Below are 24258 nucleotides of genomic sequence, written 5' to 3'. Positions count from 1 at the left end.
GGAGGACACAGAGAAGGTCTGTGACTGTGTGTGTGAGAGTGAGTGACTGCGACCTTCACACTCCAGCTCTGCAGCTCTGTGCTGCTCTCCGCACGGCAGTCACAACAACAATGGTCTGAGAGCGGCCAGGGGAGCAGGAGGAGCAGGAGGAGGAGGAGGAGGAGGAGGAAGGAGGGGGAAGGAGGGGGAGATAGAGTGAGCGAGCGAGAGAGAGAGAGGGAGAGGGAGAGGGGAAGGGGCGCTTCTGTTACCTCGTACAAAACACCCCCATCTCTCCTAAGAGCTGGCAAATAAAACCAGACCCCCTTCCTCCTCCTCCTCCTCCTCCTCCTCCTCTCCCCCTGACGCACAGTGCGCTTCGGTTGTGCCAAAATCACTTCACCTCTTTTATTAAACATTAAAAAAAAAATCTAAAAACAACCAAACTTTTTTTTTAATTGTGTTGATGCGACGCCGTCTCCCGCAGTGCGACGCGTGCCGACGCAACGGCATAAATCACGTTATTAAAACAGATGCGTTCGAGACGAGTCATAATTTATTGCGGCTTAATTGTCCTTTCTGCAAACAGAGCAGTGCGGCCGCTCTTTGGAGGCGCCTTCAATGGAGTTGTTTTTAGAGAGTGTGTGCGTGTGAACTGCCTCCACGTTTTAATTGCATCAGTAAAAAGAAGAGGAGAGAGTAATCCCATTAACTGCAGCACAGAATCAGCTGTTTTATCAGATTAAGGCTCTGAGCCTTAATGTCGCCCTTCTTATAAAAATCCTTAAAGACTTCATAGGAAACAAGAGCAGACGAAAGTCCTCTGCCTCCTCTGCTATCTTTATGTATTCACACTTCAAAGACCCTGTAAGCATTCAATTAATCTTTGTTGACTTTGTGCAAAAATGTGTTGTTTCCAGTGCGGTTCTTGCACCAGACGTTTCCTTTTGCATCAAGAAACTCTCTTTTCTTGAGATTTTTGATGATCTGTTTCCACGGGGATGCTGCCGTAAAGGTGTGTTCAACAGTTTGAACTCATCATCAAAGTTGTCATGTCACATTGTGACCACTGAAAAAACCAATCAACCCATGATATAAAGTAAATATTCATTGGTTGTTACAAAAGTTAATGATTTATTGTCAAGAACTTGACACGTGCTGCACAGGCAGGCATTAAAATATTAGGGACCTAGTTAGGGGGACATCTTTAAAAAAAGTATGACAAACAGGACATGTTTGACGATCATAGCGTAATAACATAGTGGAGGCTCTGTAATGGTTTGGGACTGTGTTTCAGACTGTGGTGTCAGTGACCTGTTTAAATTTGATGTAACCATTGATTAGATTCAGTCCATCTGCTGTTGATTATGAACCACAATGGGAAAAAACATAAAAATAAACCCTAATGAGAAACACACAGGTTTGCTCACTGTCAGCACCTGATCGTCAGCCACAGGATTTGAATCTGTGTAAAAATCACCTGGACAGCGTGCCATGTCAAGAAGCAACAAACACCCGGGGGATATTCATGGGATGTTGTGCAAGAAGTTTTAAAAACAATTCCTGATAATTATCTTAAGAAATTGCACAATGAGTTGATCAAATACTTTCCTGCTGTGGTGATAAATAATTGGCTCATACCAAATATTGGCCGGGATTTTGCAACTTCTGTTTTTGGATCATTTATTTAAAAAAAATTTTTTTTTTACATAATACATAAAAAGGTTGCACTAAAATAACTCAGTTTATTAAGCGGAAACTATTCCTGTAAAAGGACTTTATTATTGCAAGGTTACTCAATCCAATATCACGCCGATGCCATAAACAAATAAGTAAGGAATGGATGAATGAAGTCACACAGCAGCGGCAGCAGCAGCGGCAGCAGCAGTAGCAGCAGCAGCGGCAGCAGGAGCGGCAGCAGCAGCAGCCGCAGCAGCAGCAGCAGGAGCAGCAGCAGCGGCAGCAGGAGCGGCAGCAGCAGCGGCAGCAGGAGCGGCAGCAGCAGCGGCAGCGGCAGCAGCAGCAGCGGCAGCGGCAGCAGCAGCCGCAGCAGCAGCAGCGGCAGCAGGAGCGGCAGCAGCAGCGGCAGCAGGAGCGGCAGCAGCAGCGGCAGCGGCAGCAGCAGCGGCAGCGGCAGCAGCAGCGGCAGCAGCAGCCGCAGCAGCAGCAGCAGGAGCAGCAGCAGCAGCAGTAATGTTTCCAGGTAGTTTCTGTTGAAGGTCCATTCAGAGATTAATTGAGTCTCTGAGGCTGCGGGTCAGTTCTGTTCATATACAGTATCTACACTGTACAGCTGAATACTGGCCATCAGTTCTAATGAAGGAAAATCTGAATGCTCCAGTATTGTACACAATACGCCACTGTTCCACAATTGCACAGTGATGTGGACAAAGTCGAGATTCATAAGGGAATGCTTCCCCACCTTTCAGTGTGAGGAGTGCGTTGGCACCGCAGAGAAATTTGTTTATGTGAAGGTAGAGTGGGCAGGAATTTCCTGCATGTTTTTCAGCACAGAAATACATCAGCAGCGCCCGAAAGGATTAGGTGTAGACACTGGCCAAAACAAAAGGAGTCGACAAACTGTCATGGCAGTAAAAGAGCGGCTGAATGGGGTTCTTTCCATGCAGTCTGCCAGTGAGTTAATTTGTGTCCCCATAAACGTCCAAAACGGTCACACTGCCGCAGTAAATTCATGTCAGCCTGTGATATATCTTTTGTTTTGCCACTCGCTTTTATTATGAGTAGAGACAGGAAGTGTTGAGGGGAAAGGGGGCAATAACAGGCTACAAAGGTCCAACACAGGATACAAACACGGTTACATGATACCTGTTTTACTCCACTCAGCCTCCAGGATGCTGCCAGACATGTTTGCCTTAAGCGCTGCGTGCCTGGCTGAGAGCTGAGGGCAACGGCAGAATAAAAGTTCCAGATAAATCACGGAGGAGTTGTTGTACACCCCGTTTACTTTTATCTACGGGTCAAACTCCTCATGTGGACGCAGCAGCGGTGGTTTTAGCAGAAATTTATGTGCAGAAATAAATTCCAGATTTGACCTTTAACACCACGCAGCTCCACTCGGGGTCAGCTGGAGCTTTACAGCGAAAGTCAAAGTACACAAATAAACTCAGGCCGAGTGGAAGTCATAAAGTAGATAAGAGCTGTGCTAATGCCACACAGCACTGAGGCAGAGTCAAAGACGTGTTTGTGTCATTCTGACCTGAGTGTGTGTGTGAGTGTGTGTGTGACATTTGTGTGTAAATCAATTTTTTCTTTTACTTTTCGTATGGTTAATTGTTCTGTAAAAATTATAGCTGTGTTTGCAACATTATATTTTAACAACAATTGTTCTCTGTCCATGTTTGATCATTTATCTCTAAATTAAGTTAGAATAGGTTTTACTTAAGTTATTTATATATTCTGGAAAGAGGCATTCTAAGCTGTACACTTCTTACATCTGATGTCAGTCACAGGTAGAGAGAAAGAGAGAGAGAGAGAGAGAGAAGCAGCGGCTAAAGTTGCTAAATTCTCACCTGTACCTGTTTAACATTACAACACATGCAATAACATTGACACATTGCCCCCCCCCCCCAGAACACAACAACACAGCAGACAGTGTGTGTCTGGAGCTGGGATCCATTTTAGCTGATATCAGATCAACACGGTGGACGGGGGCTGCCAGTCATCTATGGGCTCACAGAGCAGCAACCATTCACACACAGTTAACACCAGCGCCTAATTTGCACATTTTTTTGGATGGTGGGAGAAAAGAGGAGAAACAAACTGAAAAAGAAGTCCAGGATGGAACACCAACATGGACTCTGAGGGAAATGGGCTTCTCACCAAGGCTGTGATATTGAATAGATGATAAATTCATTGACTCATCGTAGCAACACACAATTCACCTGAGCTGTTGTTGGGCAGAAATCATTGAATCAAAAAGTGTCAGAGACAGTATTTGGTCCTGCATTCTTTGCCTTTAATCCTAGAATGTTCTTATTTTATAAATTAAGCCAGAAAACTGCATTACAGTGATCCAAAAAGATCTGCAGGGAAAACTGTAGCATTCTGAGCTTAAAACGAAATCATTTCTCCAACGCAAGTTTAAAATTTATACTTATTTTCTCTCAGTTTAATAAGTGACATAAAACGTTTTACCTAAATAGAACTTTTATGTGAGGTTAAACAGTTATTTCAAAGTTCTACTCAGTTCTACCCAGACGCTGATAGAATCAAAATACCTCAACTTGAAGCCACCTTTCTGGACCAGGAGCAGACCCTCAATCACACCCCTGTATCTGATGACATCAGTGATATGGTGTCTCCCCTGACCCTCCCACTGCCCTCAGGTCCAGATAGCATTGATAGCCTGTGCTGCATACTGATGTTAATGCTAATGCAGGAGAAGGCCGGGGCTGGCTGGTGCCTGACAGCAGATAACAGATTGGGGCAGAAGAAGGGGTTGATATCGGGGCAAATGATAATCACTGGGGTGAGTGAGGAGAGGTTAGGCATTTCTGTGTGTGTGGGTGTGTGTGGAGGGAAAGTGAGCTAGATTAAAGTTCATCAGGAATGTGTGAGGCGTGGCAGGTCGCTCATTAGTCTTCTTCACAGCAGGGAGACATTATGGAAACATCAGGCCCTGTTTACATTTAAATTTGGACTGTAGCTAATGTTCCTCTTCAGACTGACCATGTCAACCAGAGTGCACGTCAACTCCAAAGGAGATTTTGTCCTTTCAACTCTGTCTGAACCCTCTCCACCTCTGAATCTGACCAGAGAGTTTGTACATCTGATCAGATCAGAAGTGTTTTTATTTTAGTAAATATGTATCAAATGGCACAAAAGGTCCATAAACAATCCACATGTCCGCTTTGTGGGCGAGAAACGTCAGTTTTCCATTTAAAAATGTGTGTTTCAACGCTCCACTGACTTTAACTGTCTATGAAAACTCTGGAAATTACAAACCAGACCAAATCTATGGAGTCTTAACGTTGTCTGAGTGTGTTTTCTACCACAGTCCAAGAACATTAGGTCAGTTGATATAAATATATCAGGAATTGAGTGTGAATGGATTGATGGCTTTAACCTAAGTGTTTTTTTACCACTGAGGGCTGGTTTCTTTAAAACCACTCAACCATTTTAGAACCAGAATTGATCTTCTACTATATTTTTGCGAGACATTTTCATAGTGAATGTGATTTCAGGTCAGTGGTTTAACTGTCTTCTCGTCCCGACCTTAAGGCCATCACGGCCCATGCTGGTTGGCTGCTGCCGCCCCCATTGTTGTGTGTTTGTGTTAATCATTACCTGCGATGTTCGCAACACAATAGGACCAGCCCAGAGTACGGGCTTTGTGATGCAGGGGGAGCGCTGCTGCCAAAACACTGGGCTGAAAGAGGAGAAGGGGGAGAGAGGGAGGAGGGGGCAGACAGTGGGAGAAAGGGAGACAGCAGGCAGGGAAGAGAGTCCCACAGCAAGACAGCTGCTATTGAAACATGTCACCTGATGTAGCTGTGGTCCTGACACAACAAGAGCATGCTGTTAGGCTAATGTTTGCTCCCAGCACCAGAACGAGAACTTTAACTAAGAAATATGAAAAAACGTCACATTGTTGTACCACTTTATTTGGACTCAACTCTTCGACTCTGACCAAGGCACAACTCATGGTCTGGACTGAAAGTTTTTAACCAACTCAACACACGTTTTTGTGTATTTCAGTTGTTCTGTGAGTAAAGTTGGATTTTCTTCTGTGTTGTCAGAGGTCAAATATAATCTTCTAATGTAGCGCTGCTATGCTACGCTGCTTTTGTAACTCGGGGTCTACTGTGCTAACAGGCAGGTGTAAAAAGATCTCAATCACATTATCTCTGTATCATAGTCAGATTTTTAAGATTTTTTTTTTATTCAGGTCAGGTTTAGTTGGACCATCTGATGGTTTTTAAGCACAAAAACACACATGCACTCCAGGGCACGGGCACACACACACACACACACACACACAGCTGTTTACATGAAGATGGATATCAATGAGAGCCACTGTTTTCCCTGCAGCAGGGGACTCCTGTTCCCCCTCTCACACACAGAGGCCTGAACCCTCTCTGAACCCTGCTGCTTTAATTAATCTCGCTGACTTTGTTAATTATTTGTTTGGCTGGCCCTTTGCCTGTGTGTGTGTGTGTGTGTGTGTGTGCATACTTCTGTGTGTGTGAACGCATCCCTCTTTGAAGTATTCGGGACGTATGCCACGGCTGAACCAACCTCACTGGCCCAGCACTGATAACCTCAAGCAGAGAAGGAGGAGAAGGTGGTGGAAGAGGATTCCCTCTGTCATTTTCTCTGCTGTGATGTCACTTTGTCTCGTATTTATCTGCAGAGAGGAATCTCTCCTCAAGTGGTTTTGAATGTTTTAGGTGTCCCAGCTTTCTTTGGGGCTTTGAATTATGGGTTTGGGTGAGGCAGAAACACAAAGGAATAAAAAAAGGGCAGACAGTGATTGAGAGCGTGCATGTGAATGGACTGAAGGCAAAGTGCACGCTGAGCATGTGCTCATGTTGCTTGTGGGAAAAAGGGAGTATATAAGGAGTGAGTAACAGTGTGAGTGTCTGTAATAAAAATGTTTGACCTCTAAAAATAGGCTTTATTTTTGTCACTGACTCTGACTAATAAGTCACTGTCATCGGGTAATAGTTTCCAAACAAAACTTTATCTTTTTATAGCTTTTCTTCTATTTCTGGACTAAAAGTTTTGGACGATTATTATTACTACACAAATGCTGTTATTCCTCATATTTAGTTAAATTACAAGTTTTCTTTTTTTTTTTAGCAAATTTGCTTCAATTAAAATTCTTGGATTTCAAACAGCAGTTTCAGTTTGGTTTCCTCATAAAAACGTTGGGCTGATGATGCAAAACCTCATGTTGAGCACCTCAGTGTCACCGCCTCATTTACAGCCTTCCTGTGTATTTGCATAGATTAATGTGAAAACTCACCATGTAATATACATTTACAGATAAGAGTAACGAAAAATATTGTAAAAAGATAATACCCAGAGATACAACCATCCAGATTAAGGAAAAATAGCATCACTGAAAATAACCAGCATTCCAGAGAACAGGTGTGTGTGTGTTTAGTGTGTGTCCGTTTGTACGGAGGTATATTTGTATGTCGTTCATTCACACGCGTGTAGTTGCAGATACAGTCGGCTGGCCGGCAACAAAGGAGATTATTGCCGTCCAAACAGTCGGTGTGATGGAGGCAGGATGTACGAGCAGAGACATGTTTGGTTAACCACACCACTGGGCTTGAGTGAACACAGACTACCGGCTGCACCGCTCAGGAGGAAATCCAGTAACGTGTTACATATGGGAGGGTATTATTCATGATTACAGTTCAATAAACACACAAAGAGGATGGAAACAGAGCCGTGGTCCCCACTCTTCCTCCTGGCCTTACATAACTGGGAGTCTTCTGCATTTGTTCCGCTCCTATCCTTTGGCATCTTTCTTTGATTCAAATTGAAATTCTTATCATTTTAGTATGTTTTAGTTCACACTAGGGTTAACACTGGCAGTGAGTGGCTAGAAATATTAAATTAATATAGATCTAAGCTTTTAAGTATCAGTTAAAAAAGACCAAACATGACTGTTGGGTCACATCCAATTTACCTGGGTCAGATACTTCATGGCTGAGTTACATGATTTCCTCATGCTATCAGAACCCACTCCCCCCCCCCCACAGGGTAGATCTCTTGCAGTAATCCCAGGGATCAAGCCACCCACTCCCCCCTTCATCTGAACCCTCCTTGGTTTATTAGATCAGACCCTCTGTCAGAAAGCTGGGATCTGGGGCCTCTTTGTTTGGCCCCTGATTAAGAGCTTCTCACACTGAAGGATCAGGTCTTCACTCAAAGTGAAGGAGAGGGAGTTGGGTAGAAAAAGAGAGAAGATCTTTCTGTCTTTTTGTCGGGGGGGGGGGTTCTTTGGCCACATTGTTGCAGGCTTCAGGGAAGGCTTCTTTTGAAGGCAGGTTGGATTGGAGAGACAATGGGATGTTAGATGATGAGGGATTTAAATGTTAAGCTCATACCTTTAAGGTCGGTGGCCGTCCAATTGTGCACGTCTTGGAGCTGTCCTCAGTCCATCATGGGACGATGAGTGGACCAATGAATCTGAAGGAAACATCTCATTAAAGTGTCAGAACACTGGTATATGAACCGATCAATATTTTATCTCATGTTAAAGGCAGAACGTTCTCCTCTACTCTTGTCAGACCGCTTTGAGAGTTGATGCTGCTTCGTGTATGTTTCATCTATTAGAAAATTTAATTAGAGATAATTTTTTTAACTCAATAAATATCACATTGCATTTTTTTTTTCATTTTATTCTCATCTTAAAGCTGCCAACACGGCCGACAGGATCAAAGTTTCAGGGCTGTGCCGCGACCATCAAACCCTGATTTAGGAACAGTTTGCTTCTTTCTGGTCGGTCAGGTCAGCCAACAGGTTACACTACTGTAGAACACCAGCACAGTTTTGAAAACAACGATTTTAATTTTGGTGTTTTAGTCTAATTAATAATTAAACCCTGGACGAAGCCCAGAAAGTGTGGTGTGAACACCGAATCAGAGAAATCCCAGAAAGCCGTGTCGATACCCTGCACTTAACAGGCTCTCTTTGGGGTTTACACGTCTGTGAATGAGGGATTAGTTTGACATGGAAACAAGTCATTCTCTGACCTTTCTTCAGTCCAGTTTCATATTCTAATGAGCCCTGATTGTAAAGAGAGACGTTAGTTTGACGGGACAGTGATGCAGCATTCCACAGGGATGGAGAGAGCATGTGGGAAAAGCAAACGGAGGTGTTAATCTCAACAGTGAGCGCCGTCCCTTCATGTTCCTAATCCCACACTCTCTGAGGCATCAGTGCTTTCATTCTCTGACATGAACCCAGAGCTGCTACGCCATCGCTACGTACACAATGGGCTAATTAAAGCTGCTCAGGCTGGAATGTGACGGGGTTTGGTTAAGATTATTATAGATTGAGTTTGTGGGATATTTCTATATTTAAAAAGACAAAAATGTTTGTTTTAAATGTTGTGAGAGAGAAGAGGGAAGTGGTGGAAAAACCAGGAACTAAACTGTTAGGAGATAAAAGATTGTTTTGCATGAATCTGATGTTGTCGATTGGCCATGTGACCAGATGGCAGGCAACTGTATGATAAATCTTTAAAAATGAGTTATTTACCTAAAGCAGTTAGACAGGAAACAAATGTTTGACATTTAAAACTGTAATAAGATCCAAAATGTGAACTGACATTAACGGGATGAGGATAATAATTTAGGATTATGACTCGCTTTTCACATGAGCAAAATAAAAATACTCTGTAGCTCGCCAACGTTTGGTCTTTGTGATTTATTCTAAGGTAACATTGGTCTAATGTGATATTAGTTTTATTTCACCACACGCTCTCAGAAAAATGTTACTTGGCTGTTTGTACGTGGCTCATGTTTTATAAATGTTACGGAAGCAAAACAGTGTTTTCAGTAAATATATTGTTTACCTTAAAAAAAGTGTGTTTTGTATGAAATGCAATGTAAATTGAGTAACAAAAGGTATTTATATTTAGTTTTTCAGTATATTTGTTTTTATAATGAATACAGAAATAAAAAAAAACAATATCCCATTAATGCATGTCTGCTCAAGAGCACATGGGTGTTAGCTTTTGGGAGAGAATCGAACCTTTCTCTTTCTCCCCAGTCACCCAAACTTTTCCCACTTCACTTTCACATTCCTGACAAAAGAAAGCCGTCTCTTCCCTCCACACCACAATCATAAATATCTCAGTTCAGACGGTGACACTTTAAGCTTGATTCATTTTCACGCGTGTACATATTTGGATTGGATCCCTGTCAAAAACAATTAAAATGGTCCCTACAGGACCCATACCCCCTCTCCCTCCTGAGAGGCGTCTGCTGTCAAAACTGCTTGGATGATTTTCCGGAGTCGGGGTGTCCACATCTGTGCCTGATTAGCACAACAATAAGGCCCAGCAGCCCCAGCTTAATGAGAAGGCATCTTCAGCCCGGGCTCAAGGACCCCACTGACAAAGAAGCTATACAACCTCTACACAAGTATTTTTCTCCAGATCCATTAGGCAGAAACCTGCCACCCTGGCAAAACACAACAAAAACTCCTGAAACTATGAAACAAGTGGCGATTCTCATCCAGAAAATGGTTCTTTGTGCTCGACCTGTGCAAGAATGTCAACTGGAAAATAAAGCGCGGGTGGACGTGGAGCTGAAAAGAAAATGAAAACATCACCCACCGCCAAAATTAGAGGGGAAACCTGGCTCCACGATCTGCAGCATTGATCGTTTCATTTTAAATGGTAGTTTGTGACGCTGTGTTTTTCTTAAGTTAAATTACCAAAAAACTTTCCCATCTGTGGAGCCTGTTGTTAAGGTCGCCTCCCTGAGAGGTTGAGAAGCCTTTTGTTTAAATGGAGAATAAAATTACACAGAAGATGTACACAGAGCCACAAATACACAGACGTACGTACTGTATACTCTGTACTTGGAGTCATGTGTCACAGCAGTTCACTGAGCTACGGCTGACCTTTATGTATTTCTCTGATGACCTGCTTCGAATGTGAGCATGTAGAGCGACTCTACACGTAAATAATATGTTATCATAATAAGATATTAGCAATACTATATTCATTGAATATTACCTTCTGAAAATTCCTTGAACAAAAAGCTAATACTTTGTTCCTTCTGGACAGTTTTTGTGAAGCAGAAGCAGAAGATAACTTGATGACATGTAATCCTTTGTTCCTTCTGGACAGTTTTTGTGAGAACCAGAAGATAACCTGATGACATGTAATAATTTTTTTACCATCTTTATGGATTCTTTGGTATCTGTCTTTCTGTTCTGGTTTGACTTCTGGAGCTCAGCGAGTTCTGCCACTGTTGCAGTGACACGATGCCCCAAACACTCTCTCTGTGTAGGTTTTACACTATTTGACTTACACTACATGAACCCTGTCTGTGGGCATATACAAAGACAAGCTCAAAGTCAAGCTAATGCAGGGAGCAGAGTTTACCCCGCCCGCCTCCACCCCTCCACCCCTGCTTGTAAATGGCCAATTAATCAAAATCTCTCAGTGTTTATTGGTCTCCGTTAGCTAAATGAGTGTAGACTTCTCCTCCCTCTTTGGGCTATAAACCCAAATAAATGGTGCTAGAAAAAGGGACTTGCTGATTGGCACTGGCGCCCTGTGTGGCCTTGGAGGAGCGAAGGGTGGTTGGGAGGTGGGCTCCTCTGTCAGAGGGGAGTTTTATGAGCCCCTGTAATCACCAGGCGTTAAACTCAACAATTAGGAGCTGCGATTTTGTCGCTGGTTTATGGCAAGAGGCTAGTTAGCTGCTCGGATCAGCAGACGGAGGGGGGGGGGCAGGCAGAGAAAACACAGTAGGCTTCAAAGTGTGGTCAGAGATTACACTGGAATAGATCGACTCAAGTTTGATTAGGATTTAAACGTTGCACTTTATGGCTTTGTCAGTGTGTCATTTATACACTCTTCTTCTAGATGCCTCCTTTCTGATATTTTTGTGAGGTCTGTCTGTTTCCTGTTCCTGCTGTCTGCTGTGTGGGGTTAATCATTGTGATCACACTCACCTGTGTCTCTGTGATTAGTCTCACTGCTGTCACCTGGTGCCCTGGGCATCGTATCTGTTTGTGAGTGTAGTGGTCTGGTCAAGGTTGTTCCATACTGGTCAGTTCCTGTTCTGTGTCCACGCTTCCTGTTTGACGGTGATGCCCTGTGATGACCATGCTTCATTTTCCTCCGACACAGTGAGTGTTTTGTGATTTTGATTATATGAATAAACTACCGACACCTTGATAAGAGTCTCTCCACCACTGCAGTTGGGTCCAGCCTGCTTCCTGCCCTGCTCACTCGTAACATTTTTTTTTACCCATCATTGTCAATAACCTTAATGAGAAAAACATCACAAAGACAGAGTGGGGTCAGTGAAAGCATCAGCCTCCACTTTTACACTCAAATTGCAGGTGTAGCTGCGTAGCTAAGGCCTTGGAGGCAGGAATGTTGTGTAATTACACGTGTGGTTGCATGTAATGCTCTTTGTGTAATGGAGATGAAATCATGCAGCTGACCTCCGCAGACCTCCACAGATTTACTCACTTCACTGCAGCTCTCTCTGTGTCACTGGAAGGAGGCCTTCAAACCGTTTCTTCATATATACACATACTGTACATGAGTACCTGTGTCACTCACCCACGCTAACACAGTGGTTATGTCACAATCAAGGACATAAAAAATGTCAAGAGACTGATTTATGCCTGGGAGACATAATGACATAAACAAAACACAGATCCATAGATCCAGTTTCTGGCGTACAACCAGCGAATGGCAACAAAACCGTCTTCCGTGCACGGTGCCACTTGACGACGTATTTGTTCACTCTGCTTGTCATATTTAAGACTATTTAAAACTTCTTTTGCTGACCTCTTCCTATCTGACCTTACCCTAGGCCCAGGCCTGACCTTCCTGAGCCCCGCTCACATGATCTGCCTCCCTCAGGTGAGACTCCTCTCTCACACCTGTCTTCTGCTTCTAAGACAAAATCACCTCCAAGCAAACACATCACTCTTCCTCTTTGACTACACACATCTGACGTTAACACCTGTTGGCATTTTGGTTCCGTTCCTTTGCGTGTGAGTGGAATGAAGAGTAGAAATAGAAAAGAGACATTAATACCAGTTTAGTATAACTCAAAATATTAATTCATTAGGAACGGTGTAACACAATCAGGTCCAGTTTAGTATAACTCAAAATATTAATGGTGTAACACAATCAGGCGCTGGTGCTTTTCAGATTCAGATGATAGAATGGCACAGATTTGACAGCAGTTACAAATGTTAGCGATCAGTGTGTGACTTTGCATGTGAGCAACTTGGAGCAAAAACAAAAGCCTTTCAGCCATCGTTTGTCCAGCTGAAGTCTCCTGGGAGTCACACAGGTCAGAGGTCAGTGTGCACATGTTTGTACAGTTCCACACGTTTCAGGATATTGTTGTCTGTGTAGATGACGGTGGGGTTCAGTGTGTTAACGTGTGTGTGAAAGTGACATACAGTCATCAGTATGTGTGTATGTGTGTGTACAGACCCACAGCTGCGGCGCAGCTGATTGGTTTCTCAACTCAGCAATGGAGGTTTTTATTTGTTAGTTTAAGTGCAGATACTAGAGTCGGAGAAGAACATTAGGCTAAAAAAAAAAAAGATTTTATCTTTAAATTTGGGAGCAAAAAAATCACTGTCTCTGGTTGTAACTGGTGGTCTTTGTTTGCTTGTCCTCCTTGTGTAGAAGTGTCTGCTGTTTTTAGCGTCCATTTTCATATAAACAGGATCACAAAAACTTACAACTTAAAACCAAAATGTTTGATTGTTGTGTAAAGTAGCATCACTTGTTTTGAATGAAGTGACATTACAAAAACGGTTTGAGTTCAGCGAAATAAGTTTTCTGCGTTAGTGACTACGACTGATGGTGTACAATGTCAGATGGTGTTTGATGGTGTTGTATTACGTGTCGCCGATCTGAGGCAATGGCAGTGATGTCTAACCTAAAATCTACAGTGTGATGTACATTCACCCTGCACTTAAGCAGCATGCCTCTTGGATGAGGGCTCTTCAAAAAAACTCAGACTATTAAGAATGAAAATGACTTGGCGCCTGTGGTGGCGCCAAACCACGGGCGACTTAATCAGACGTTTGACGGACAGACGGAGGTGCAGAGTTCAGCATGAAGTGCTTTGAGCTCCTGCACTGACTGGTGAACCGTGTAGTTTGGTGGTGCCATGCGTCTTTCCTGTATGGGTTTATGGATGTGTGGCGACATAAATGATTCCAGGCGTGTGTGGAAGTGCTGTGACGCACGTTCAGCCAAAGAACGCCCGTTCAGACACACTGTGTTGTGTGCTGGTTAATAAACCTCCCTGTGTTTACTTAATGGTAATTAAACAGGGAAGTTTCTTTAATTTATTTCTATTTAACAGCTGTAAACAAGACGTTTTGGTCAGATTGCAGTGATAACTGTTCAGTGAAAGAGAAATAAAAACAAGAGTCCGAGACTTGACTGCGTGGATGGCAGTGTTCATTCATTTATAAGACAAACGTACGCTCTCTTTCTATTCCTCAAATTACCATCATTATGTCCATTAATTACCTGTGAAATGGCTCTCAGACAGAGGCGGGGCCGTTGCATTCAGGCTGCCAGCAGGCAATTTCAGATTGGCATCAAGCCACCGGGCAAAAAAAAAAATCCAGGGAAACATTCAAATACATGTTTGCATTTTTCTTAGGCTTGTAGCAGTTAACCACAAATATTTATTTCGTCAACATGAGAGAGAAAATCCTGTTCTAACACGGCCTGTGCAGAGTTTCATTATTTGTAATTATGTGTTTGAGTTTGTTTTCAAACTGTTTAATTTTTTTTGTGAACCTTTTTCACATGCTCTTTAGAGTGTGTGTTCACAGTGTTCTCCTTATGCTAACCAGCTACTAGTTATCCTGTTTATTGAGACTAACTTTGTCTCTGTCCCAACTTCTTTGGCTGTGTTACAGGCAAAACAAATAGTAAATATTTACCTAATAGAATATTAAATTACAATCTGTAGACCTTCTTTCTGTTGTATTTTCTTCATTTGTGGTTTGTAAATATTTTCTTACAAACTTCTAGTTTACATCTGAATAAACAAACTTTATAGACGATGAAGACACAACATATTTTCCCGTAGTTTCCTGTCAGCTGTTGCAATACTCTGCTCATCAAACTAAATGAGGCCTGAGATCACAGCCACACTGACGTTGCTGTTCTTCATGCGGCTGTTACCTTCAGCAAACAGTACCTAATGATGCTGAAAGCACTTCAGAGGTTTTATCTCTGTTTCTTGTTTGCCCCTGGTCTGCTAAGAGATTGTAGCGGCAATTCAACCTGAACCGATGATGCTGCAGTCTGAGCTCAACTTTATTCCCCTTCATAGATTGCATGAAAACGGACTTAGAGTGTGGAAATAACCAATCACGTGTCAACTAGTAATAGACAATGTGAGTTATTGCACATTCATCTAAAATATGTTACTGTAACATTTGTTGTTTCTTTTCCTTTTATTACTCAAGGCCTGATTAAGCTAAAACATTTTTACCAGTGTATTCTACATCCAGTAGGTGGCAGTCATGCAACTTAAAACATTCAGATTTGCTGATAAACCCAAAGAAGACGTGAGGCTAACGCAGGTTTAGCTTAGCCTGGCTTTGGTGAAGACTCAAAATGAAATACTACTGGCAGGATGCTAATACGCTGCTATATGCTAATATGCAACACACTGCATTCTTCAGTACGAATATGCTAGGTACTTGTGTATGTTAATGTGCCACTAACATGCTAAATGCTACTTGTCTCTTATGTTTGCGTAGTGAACAATTAGTTTCCACCACACATGTTGCCTTTTTCTTCTTTTAGCCCAGGTTTGCAACAAAATAGGTCAAATGTCAAGTTAGCACCACCTACAGGATAGAGATGGAGAGTTGCTTAATGTTGGAAATTGGAAATTGTTAATGTGCAGTGTTATTAAACGATATAGAAAACATTTGTTTCTGGTGAAAAACTAGTTGAACATTTAGGGATGGTTTATGGGACAGTGTTCCTGATCACATTATACATTTTACTTCTGGAGAACCCAGAGTCAGAGACTGATATAAAATAGGATACAAAAATAATTTACACAATTTTACGAATTTAACCAGGCTAACGCTTTATTGTCGAAGCCAGCCACAGCTACAACTGCAGCTTTAAAATAATGTCATTCTCATGGACCGGATCCTAAATAATAAGCTGTGATAATCTTTCCAGGAGTAAACTTTTGTCTCACTAACAGTCGTTAGCGAGCAGGGGCACCTCCCAGCATGCAGTGCAGTGAGGCCCCCGGTAGCATGCATCCTCTCAGTGAAAGAGCAGCCAGGTGGAGAGCTCCATTCACTGCAAACTGACCTTGACAGGGTTTGATTGAATCTGGCTTCCTCCTCTCCTTGCCTCCTCCTTGCTGCCCAGATGGCAGGGGTCCCCTCCTTCTCCTTCGTCCTCCCCTCCTCTCCTGCTCCCTCCCCCACTCCATCTTTCATTCACCTCTGCTGACTGACACGTCCCATCAATGTGCTTATTGTTCCTGGCTGAAGAAGTTGTTCTCTCCTGTTCGCTCCCTTCCTTGTCCATCGTGTTTATCTCCCGTCTCAGCGTTTCTCAGACTCTCACTACTTTCTCTCTTTGTCACCCCCTCCTCGGCCCCAACAGGATGGAGATATTTGACACGCTGCAGCGATTCTCGTCTGCATCCCCTTCCCCTGTCCCTACATGCATCCCTCTGTTTCCTGTATGTCTCGTCTGTCCTTCAGTCTGTCTTCTGGAGGATTGAGACGTCTGCTGCACACGATCGTTTCCTCCTTACTATCTGATCTGACACCAGGACGGCTGTTTCATGTCCCTCACAAGTCAAACATCTTTGAGGAGACAAAATATCTGAAGATGGCCTTGAAATACTCATGAAGTTGGAGGTTGACCAAAGCTATATTTCTCACAGCACCAGAACTGTTTGGTACACTTTAAAAGTACCAGAGTTGGTTTCTTTGAATCGTTCGCCTTGTACCTAAATGTGAACTCTTCCTGGGAAGACTCAGAGTCGTGATCTTCACAGCATGAAACCAGACCATGGTTGGTCCTGGTGGTTTAAGGACTGGACTGTTTGACTCCCGGCCCTGAAGGGACTGTGGCATTGATGTACCAGTGTCAGGGAAGTGTTTGGTACATGCTGAGCAGATACCTTATCAGCCGGCTCTGAGATCAGTGATGGTCTGCAGTTGCAGGAACACAAGCACTTATCACTGAGTTCCTGTGATGTGCTGTTTTAGCTCCATATCATACAGGGAGACTACAGTCACCATAACACCTCCTCTCCTTTCTCCTCCTCGACGCCCTTTGACTGGGCAGTTTTGTCTCACAGTGTGGGGACCATGGCTGAGGGGCAGAAAGACACGGGGGAGGAAACCATCTCTGCAGTTACGATCAGCACTTTGTTTTTCTCCTTAAATGATTTAAAAAACATGTAGTGTAATACAGCACTTGCATTTTATTTAGTTCTAAAACAAAAATTAAATTACATTTTTTTAATCACTTATTGGCATAGTTTTTATTCCTTATTTGTGACTATTTCTATATTTTTGGCTTTTTTAGCTTTACCTTTAAGTTGTTGCTGATTTTGTTTTTTTCATGTTTTACTGCATAAAATAGGACATTTTTCAAGTATTTCTCAACTAACATCTTATTTTTGATTACATTTTAGGAAACATTATCCACAATAATTCCTAGGGTTTTTTTATCTATTATTTCCCATTTGAATATGGTTCTGCTAACAATAACGTACTATATTTGTGCTCCATTTCAGCTGTGCTTTTCCCACATCCATGTTCATTATGTCCAACAGTTTTTATTAGTCTTGAAAATTACTTTTATTTGTTGATACTATTACAGACACTTATCTTTTCACTAACTTATTTTTGCCTACATCATTCCATCGCCTGTTTTTTCTAGATATAAATAGTAATAAAATAAGACATGATGTTGTTTCTGCTAAGAAGCCTTGACTGGATATTTTTCCTCTCAGATTATAAAAACCGCTCCGTTCAATGCTCTCATTGTGAGACTTTTAAAGACAAATCCAGAAAAACCTTTGTGGCTTTGTGTTCGTTATCTTGCTCTACTAACCTTAGCCCTGAACATCGGAATGGGCCGCACTAATGAGGCTTATTATAAACTGGGCTCAGTTTATCTGAGGTTTTTCACTCAGTTAAAGAACATGTTCATTAGCCTCTAATAATGGCTAATGTGGATCATTATAAGGAAGAAAAATCCTGAAATACCCCGAAGGAAGGATTTCTTTTTTTCATTTACAATAATGATCGACATGTGCTACAAATTATTCCTCCTATTACATGGATACTTAGCGTAAAAACTATCATAGGTGGACTCAAACTATTCATTCTAAACCGCCTGGAGGATTTTGATGTCATTACAGTGTATTGTTTCACAATTTAAAGCATGGGAACTGTGTCCATTAGGACATTTCAACTGTTGAAACTTTTGTTCCACGGTCTGACTGTAGACATTTGCGATCGTTCCCCTGAGGATTTTCTCCAGTGACTACAGACTGGGCCACACTGAGGTTGTGTCTGGGCTGCATGTGGCCCGCAGGCCGCTACTTGATAAGGCCAGGCATGGACTTAAGTCAACAGCAGAGTGCAGAACAGTGGCACATTGTTGTGTCTCTACTTCAGTATAATCACTGACTTAAAGCCTTTATGAGTCTGGAAGGTTTGAACTCAGTTGGATTAGATGAGTTTTTTTCCACTGCCGTTTCCCAGTGATAAAACTCAGCAAGAAAAGTAAGAGACTGACCAGGAGGAGGAGGAGGAGGAGGAGGCAGGGTCCAGGACTCACAGTGATAAACTGTGGTGTCTCACACACACACACACACACACACACAGAGCTGATAACAGTTAAGACCCTTTGATGTGGTTCCTTCAGGGAAAAAAGATTGAGAAGAAAAAGAGAAAAGTGTTATCGAGGAGGAGAGATTGCAGGAATAGCTGCAGGGATGTTGTTTTGTGTTGTGTCACACACCCTTCAGACACACACACACACACACACAAATGTGAGCCTTATCAGTGCACCTCCGTCTTCCTTCCTTTCAGGTGTAAATTGTGTCTCATAAAGTTTCTTCTTAAAACAAATTTTAAATTATTGACGATGTTTACTAGCCACTGGCCTTTCCTTTACTGTCGGAGTTGGTGTTTAGATGTCTGTCCTCACAAAGGCAATAACTTTAATGGTCCAAAAGTTAGTGCCCATGTAGATTAAGATAAAGGAGCACTTCTCTGGTAACATTTATTTTGTTTTCTGTCAAATAGATTTCCTTTTTTAAAATATGTTCAATTGTTGGACATTTAATTCAACTTTTTGTGGTTTTTTTCCTGTCTTGAATATTTGGATTTTAGCTGTTTTTGTACATTTTTGGGCAGGTCTCGGATATTTTGGCATTTGCTTTAATGGGACTAACTTATTCATTTAATTGTTCATTCTGTTCTTTTTAAATCTTTGCATTGTTATTGGTGCCAATGCCCTGTCAATGGCACAGGACACCTTATGGATCTGGTGTAGTAATACTGTAGTAGTTTGTAGTAGTGGTAGTAGCAGTAGTAGTAGTTATTTTATTTTTGCATTTATGTTCGGTAGAAATATATATATATATATATGTATGAATATATATATATAATGCCTCATCATCCCTCTTGAGTCAACTTACAACTGTGAGTATGTGCGATATTTCATGGCTTGAGTGGAATGAGTAACTACTCCTTAAATTTAACTAGCAGTTGGACAAACACACACACACACACACACACACAAACCCACAACTTCCTACAGGATGTTATGCCGTGAAATTCGAGTATGAAATAGAAAAAAAGCATGTCTGTGTGTGTGTGTGTGTGTGTGTGTGTGTGTGCGTGTTTACTTCCTGTAGGATGTTATGTGTTGACCTTTGAGGATGAACCTGGGGTGATTGCGGAGGCTCCTCAACACATTCTGACGCTCAGTGTGTGTGTGTGTGTGTGTGTGTGTGTGTGTGTGTGTGTGTGTGTGCTGTGCTCAAGCATCTTTATAAATACTACGTAAAGGCAGCGTAGCCCAAAAATAAACAAGTAAAACTTTAACATTTAACACTCATTGGCTCCAGGAAACTGTAAGCGTATGTGTTGGTAAAACCAATCTTCTTGTTAAATTATATGATTCCAGGAAACTGTAAGCGTATGTGTTGGATCTTCTTGTTAAATTATATGAATCTGATATAGTTCTATGTTAGTTCTATGTGTTGTTGCCACATATTTAACATACACAGACACGTAAAATCAAGCATCAATTTTATTATAATTGTTTCCTAACTTTGTTTACAGGGACATTCCATGTTTTTAAAGGCATTTTGGCAAAGCTAGTTCTCCAACCATTTTTATGTTTCTCCACTGACTGCAAGTCATTCCAGTAAAATCATCATAACCACAAACCATCACAGAGTGTGACTCATTATGACAGTGCATATGAGGCCATAGATTATCCTGCTTTAATCCATGTCTTCAAAGCATCATCCCAACAACATCTCACTTCACTGGGTTTGCAGAACTCTTTCTTCTTCCTCCCTATGCGTTCCTCCATCTTCTCCTCCTTTTCTGTCAGCACCTCCCCTGGCAGGAAAAATAAACTTGACCCCTGCATTCTGGCAAATGTGACCCCTGGACCCCAGTAACCCCTGAACACACACACACAAACGCTCTGCATAACTCACACTCTCTTTTCCCCTATGTCTGAATTTTTCTTCTGCTCTAATCTTTGTCAAAGTCAAATGTACATTTAATCACCTCTCACATGAGGAAGACACATGCTAACAGCTTCATTTAAATCTACTTTATAAATTAGTCATCAGTTGTCACAAAGCAGTTCATAAACTAATATCAGCCTGGATCTTTGCTAAGTAACAGCCCCCTTTTATGTGTTTCCAAGTTATTTTGTGTGAAAAAAAACATCCCGACCATAAATGATTTTAACACCTCACTTCAGTGAGACAGACCCTGAGTCATTATTGGGAACAGACAGGATTGAACAGATGAATCGACCTGCATGAAACCAGGCTTGAGTCAGTAATATTCACCGTGTTAATCATTCTGAGTGATAACATTTGAAGGTGTAAGGGCACAAAGTGTCAAAGCTGACTAAAAGACTTGGTGGATATTCCTGGTATTCCTACATATTTGCAGCTGCTTCCTGGTGCCCACAAATAAAACAAAATGTCCAGAGACAAGTGATGAAGAACAGGAACTTGGCAGAGAGAGTGTGCATCTGTTGATGGAGATCTTCAGAAGGAAAAAAGGGTCCCTGTGTCATACTATGAAACGTGGAATAGACAGTTTATTAATGGTCCAGTTTGGTCCAGTTTTCTGTGGACCAAGTCCACCAATCAGTCTGGGTCCTTGAGAGCAGCAGGGTTTTGAATGGGCTTGGTTCCAAACAATCTGTGCCAGTTCCTTCCTGTGTAAAAATATGTATGATTTGTTATGACTGCGGCGTGTTTGCCCTATGCTTGAGCATGTGCTCCATCAGACCCAATTATAAACACTTGTGTTCCTACATGAGACCGGAGCGTTTTCACGCACGCTAGTTTATTAAAAGCTCTTGAGAGAGTCACGAATGCGGAGGGAGGACATGACGTGACGAGGGAAGAGGAGGTAAAACAAGAGGAAGAGAGAGGGTTTTGGTCAACTGAAGGGGATGGAGGAGGTGGAGGGAGGTGGAGGAGCGGCACAGGCAGAAACACATGGTCCCAATTTCACAGTTGTGGACTGAGGAGTGCGGGCGGATGCGGGGGCAGGAACAGGCCTGCAATCTGGAGACATTAATACCTCGGTAATAGTCACATTCACTTCCACAACCAGGAAGTTGCTCCTCTGGACTCACTATGTACACGCCAGTATGTGTGTGTGTGTGTGTGTGTGTCGCCCCATATACGCAAATTCTCTCCACTCTCTCCTCCTGGCAAATACACTCTGTCATTTTCTGTGCACATACACCTTTCTCACAGCCGGTGCCTGTTGTTCCCCCAGCCCTTCAACCCTCACACACACACACACACACACACACACACACACACATTGAGACAGAGCAGACCATAACAGTGTAGTAAAGGCATGAAGCAGGGCAGAGCAGGACACACATCTTCCGACTTCCTGCGTCTCTTTAATGAGATGTGTTACAGTAAACCTCCACCTCCTCGGCTCCATCCATCCATCCACAAACCTTCATCTGCTCCGTCCTTTTTTTCCCGTCTCCTCAGTTACGATGTCTCCTCAGCTCATCGCAGACCTGTATTCACACTGTGTAACTTTACAGCTTTGTTTCGCTCCCACTTTAAGATCAGGCTGGAGCCTCTGCTCGACCTGAGACTCTGATAAAAATACTGCTAAACCTGAAGCCTACAGCACAGAGAGACAGGTGTTGTTTTAATGTGTGGGAAACAAAGTAAGGATTAAAAAAAATGTAGACAAATCACAATGGAACCATTATCCCAGGAAGTTATCTAGAGCAAAAGATGTTGTTTTAATGAACAAAATTAGAATTATTTTGTAAGTTTCTGAGTCTTTTTATATATATCTATATATACTGTAAATTTATATTATTGTATACGCGGTTGCTTCTGAGTCTTTTTATATATATCTATATGTATATTTATATTATTGTATACTCGGTTTAGAATTGCGTGATACCTGGTCTTTTTTCTTTGGCCTTTTCAGACTTTTTCAAGCTTCTTACAACTCGGACTTGACCATGACTTACAGTAACTCAAACTTGACTCAAACTAAACTCTGACTTGGACTCAAGCACAGATGACTCACATCTTCAAGCTCCAATTAAAACAGTCTTTAATGACGTGAAACCATGGAGACTGGTCCTGACTTTGGTGTTTGTCCATTGTCATTGTAAAGGTCACTGAGTTAAGGATTCATGACGCGGCCTGGACTCAAGCTCTTAAGACCCAGAATTTATGGATCCTCGAGGGCTTGACTCTTTTATTTACTTGAACTCGATCCTAAAATCCAGAGTAATTACTTGAATGTTTCTTGGTTACTTGACACTATTTGAAAGCCACTCAACTTTGACTTAATTTTTCAAAAAAGTCTTAACCACCGAGGACTTGACCACCACGCTGCCAACTATATGAAGCAAATAATAATTTCTCCTTAAATGTGTGAAGAATGTTAATACTCTGTTTGGGAGGAAAAACATTTTCTTGTGAATATCATAAACAGTAAACCTATCTAAGTTGTTACATTAAAAACAACAAACCACGAACAGTTTTCTCTCCCAGAGGTTTGCGTAGCTTGGTGTCCCTTAAAGAGGCCTCTGTTCGTTGTCTGACTGGTAGAAAAAACGACTTCACGGTGAACACAGAGACACACACATGGACTCGTGGTCTCAGTCAACACTCTCACCTCTGTGTGTTTAACTGCAGCTCCTGGACTGTACCGGAGGCTTTTCATCAATGTCAGGAGAGGTTTGAAACCCTCCTCTGTCAGGCCACGCTCACCCCACAGTCAGACGGCTTAAAAAGAGCCAGAGACCTGAAGACATGCTGAAAGAAGCCCTTGGTTTTATCAATGAGGCGCTCACTGAGAGGGGAGGGGGGGTGAGGGAGGAAAAGGAAAGAGGATGGACTCTGGAGTGTGCAGACAGTGTGTCTCAAGTGGAGGGACTGATTGGACCAAAGAAACGTTTCATCATTTCTCAGGACTATAGACTGTACATAAGAAGAGGACATAGAAACTGTTCTTAATGTAAAACTAGGAAAAGTACTAGCAGTAAAATAGTAGAGGGAAATTATACCAGTAACGTGTATTTTAATAAAGCAGTTTTTACAAAACTTTTTTTCTGGGGACCCGTATTTTAAAAGTCAAACCTTTGTGACCCAAGTCTATAGACATTATTCGTAAACTCCTGGGAAACATGATGTGAGACGACCCACCTCAGGGTCGCAACCCAGTCTTTGGGAAACAATGCAATAAAGTACCAGGCCAAATACCAATACTGATAGTGCAAACAGTCACCTATAGTTTAGTTTAGTTTAGCTAGCATTGAGTTTGCTTCAAATGACTGTATCTAAAGCTAACATTTAGCTACTCTTTCATGTCATTTTTAACATGTTATGTTACAAAAAATGTCACAGAACTTATCCACTGGGGAACTGGTGGCTTTGTGGTTAAGAAAGCGGACTTGGGTCCGGAAGGTTTCAGGTTCGAGTCCACCAGCTGCTCTGAGGGTGCTTCAAGCTGCCCACTGTTCACTTTGGTGATGGGTTAAAACAGAGTGGTGTCACAGTGACACAGTGACAAGTAGTTCACTTTCGTTTCTCTGGACTATTTCTCTCAACAGACTCCACACTAAATAATGATTACTGTGTGGTTCCCTCGCACTGAACTAAATCACCTCGTCCCTTTGAAGAACTCATAGACTAAACATCTGCACAGACGCTGACAGTTTAACTGACAGTCTGTTCATTTGTCCCTTGTCCGTTCCTCACCCGTGCTGCCACCAACCACACACAGTCAGATGTC

The 24258-nt window shown here is 42.3% G+C and overlaps 1 long non-coding RNA gene across 1 annotated transcript in view; it reads left to right on the top strand.

The window, feature by feature from the left end:
- Nucleotides 1-11229: 11229 nt before the first annotated feature.
- The window catches only part of LOC103394933 (uncharacterized), a 20474-nt gene continuing 7445 nt past the window's right edge, over nucleotides 11230-24258 (top strand). Inside the window, exons 1-2 of the long non-coding RNA XR_003052894.1 lie at nucleotides 11230-11829; nucleotides 12528-12577. This is a non-coding gene — a long non-coding RNA (uncharacterized LOC103394933). The remainder of the gene's footprint in view (nucleotides 11830-12527; nucleotides 12578-24258) is intronic.

The sequence above is a fragment of the Cynoglossus semilaevis genome, chromosome 19, assembly GCF_000523025.1.
Source record: "Cynoglossus semilaevis isolate Cse_v1.0 chromosome 19, Cse_v1.0, whole genome shotgun sequence".
Classification (NCBI taxonomy): domain Eukaryota; kingdom Metazoa; phylum Chordata; class Actinopteri; order Pleuronectiformes; family Cynoglossidae; genus Cynoglossus; species Cynoglossus semilaevis.
The sequence above is the reverse complement of the archived record's forward strand: the minus strand, read 5'-3'. Positions and strand labels throughout refer to the sequence as shown.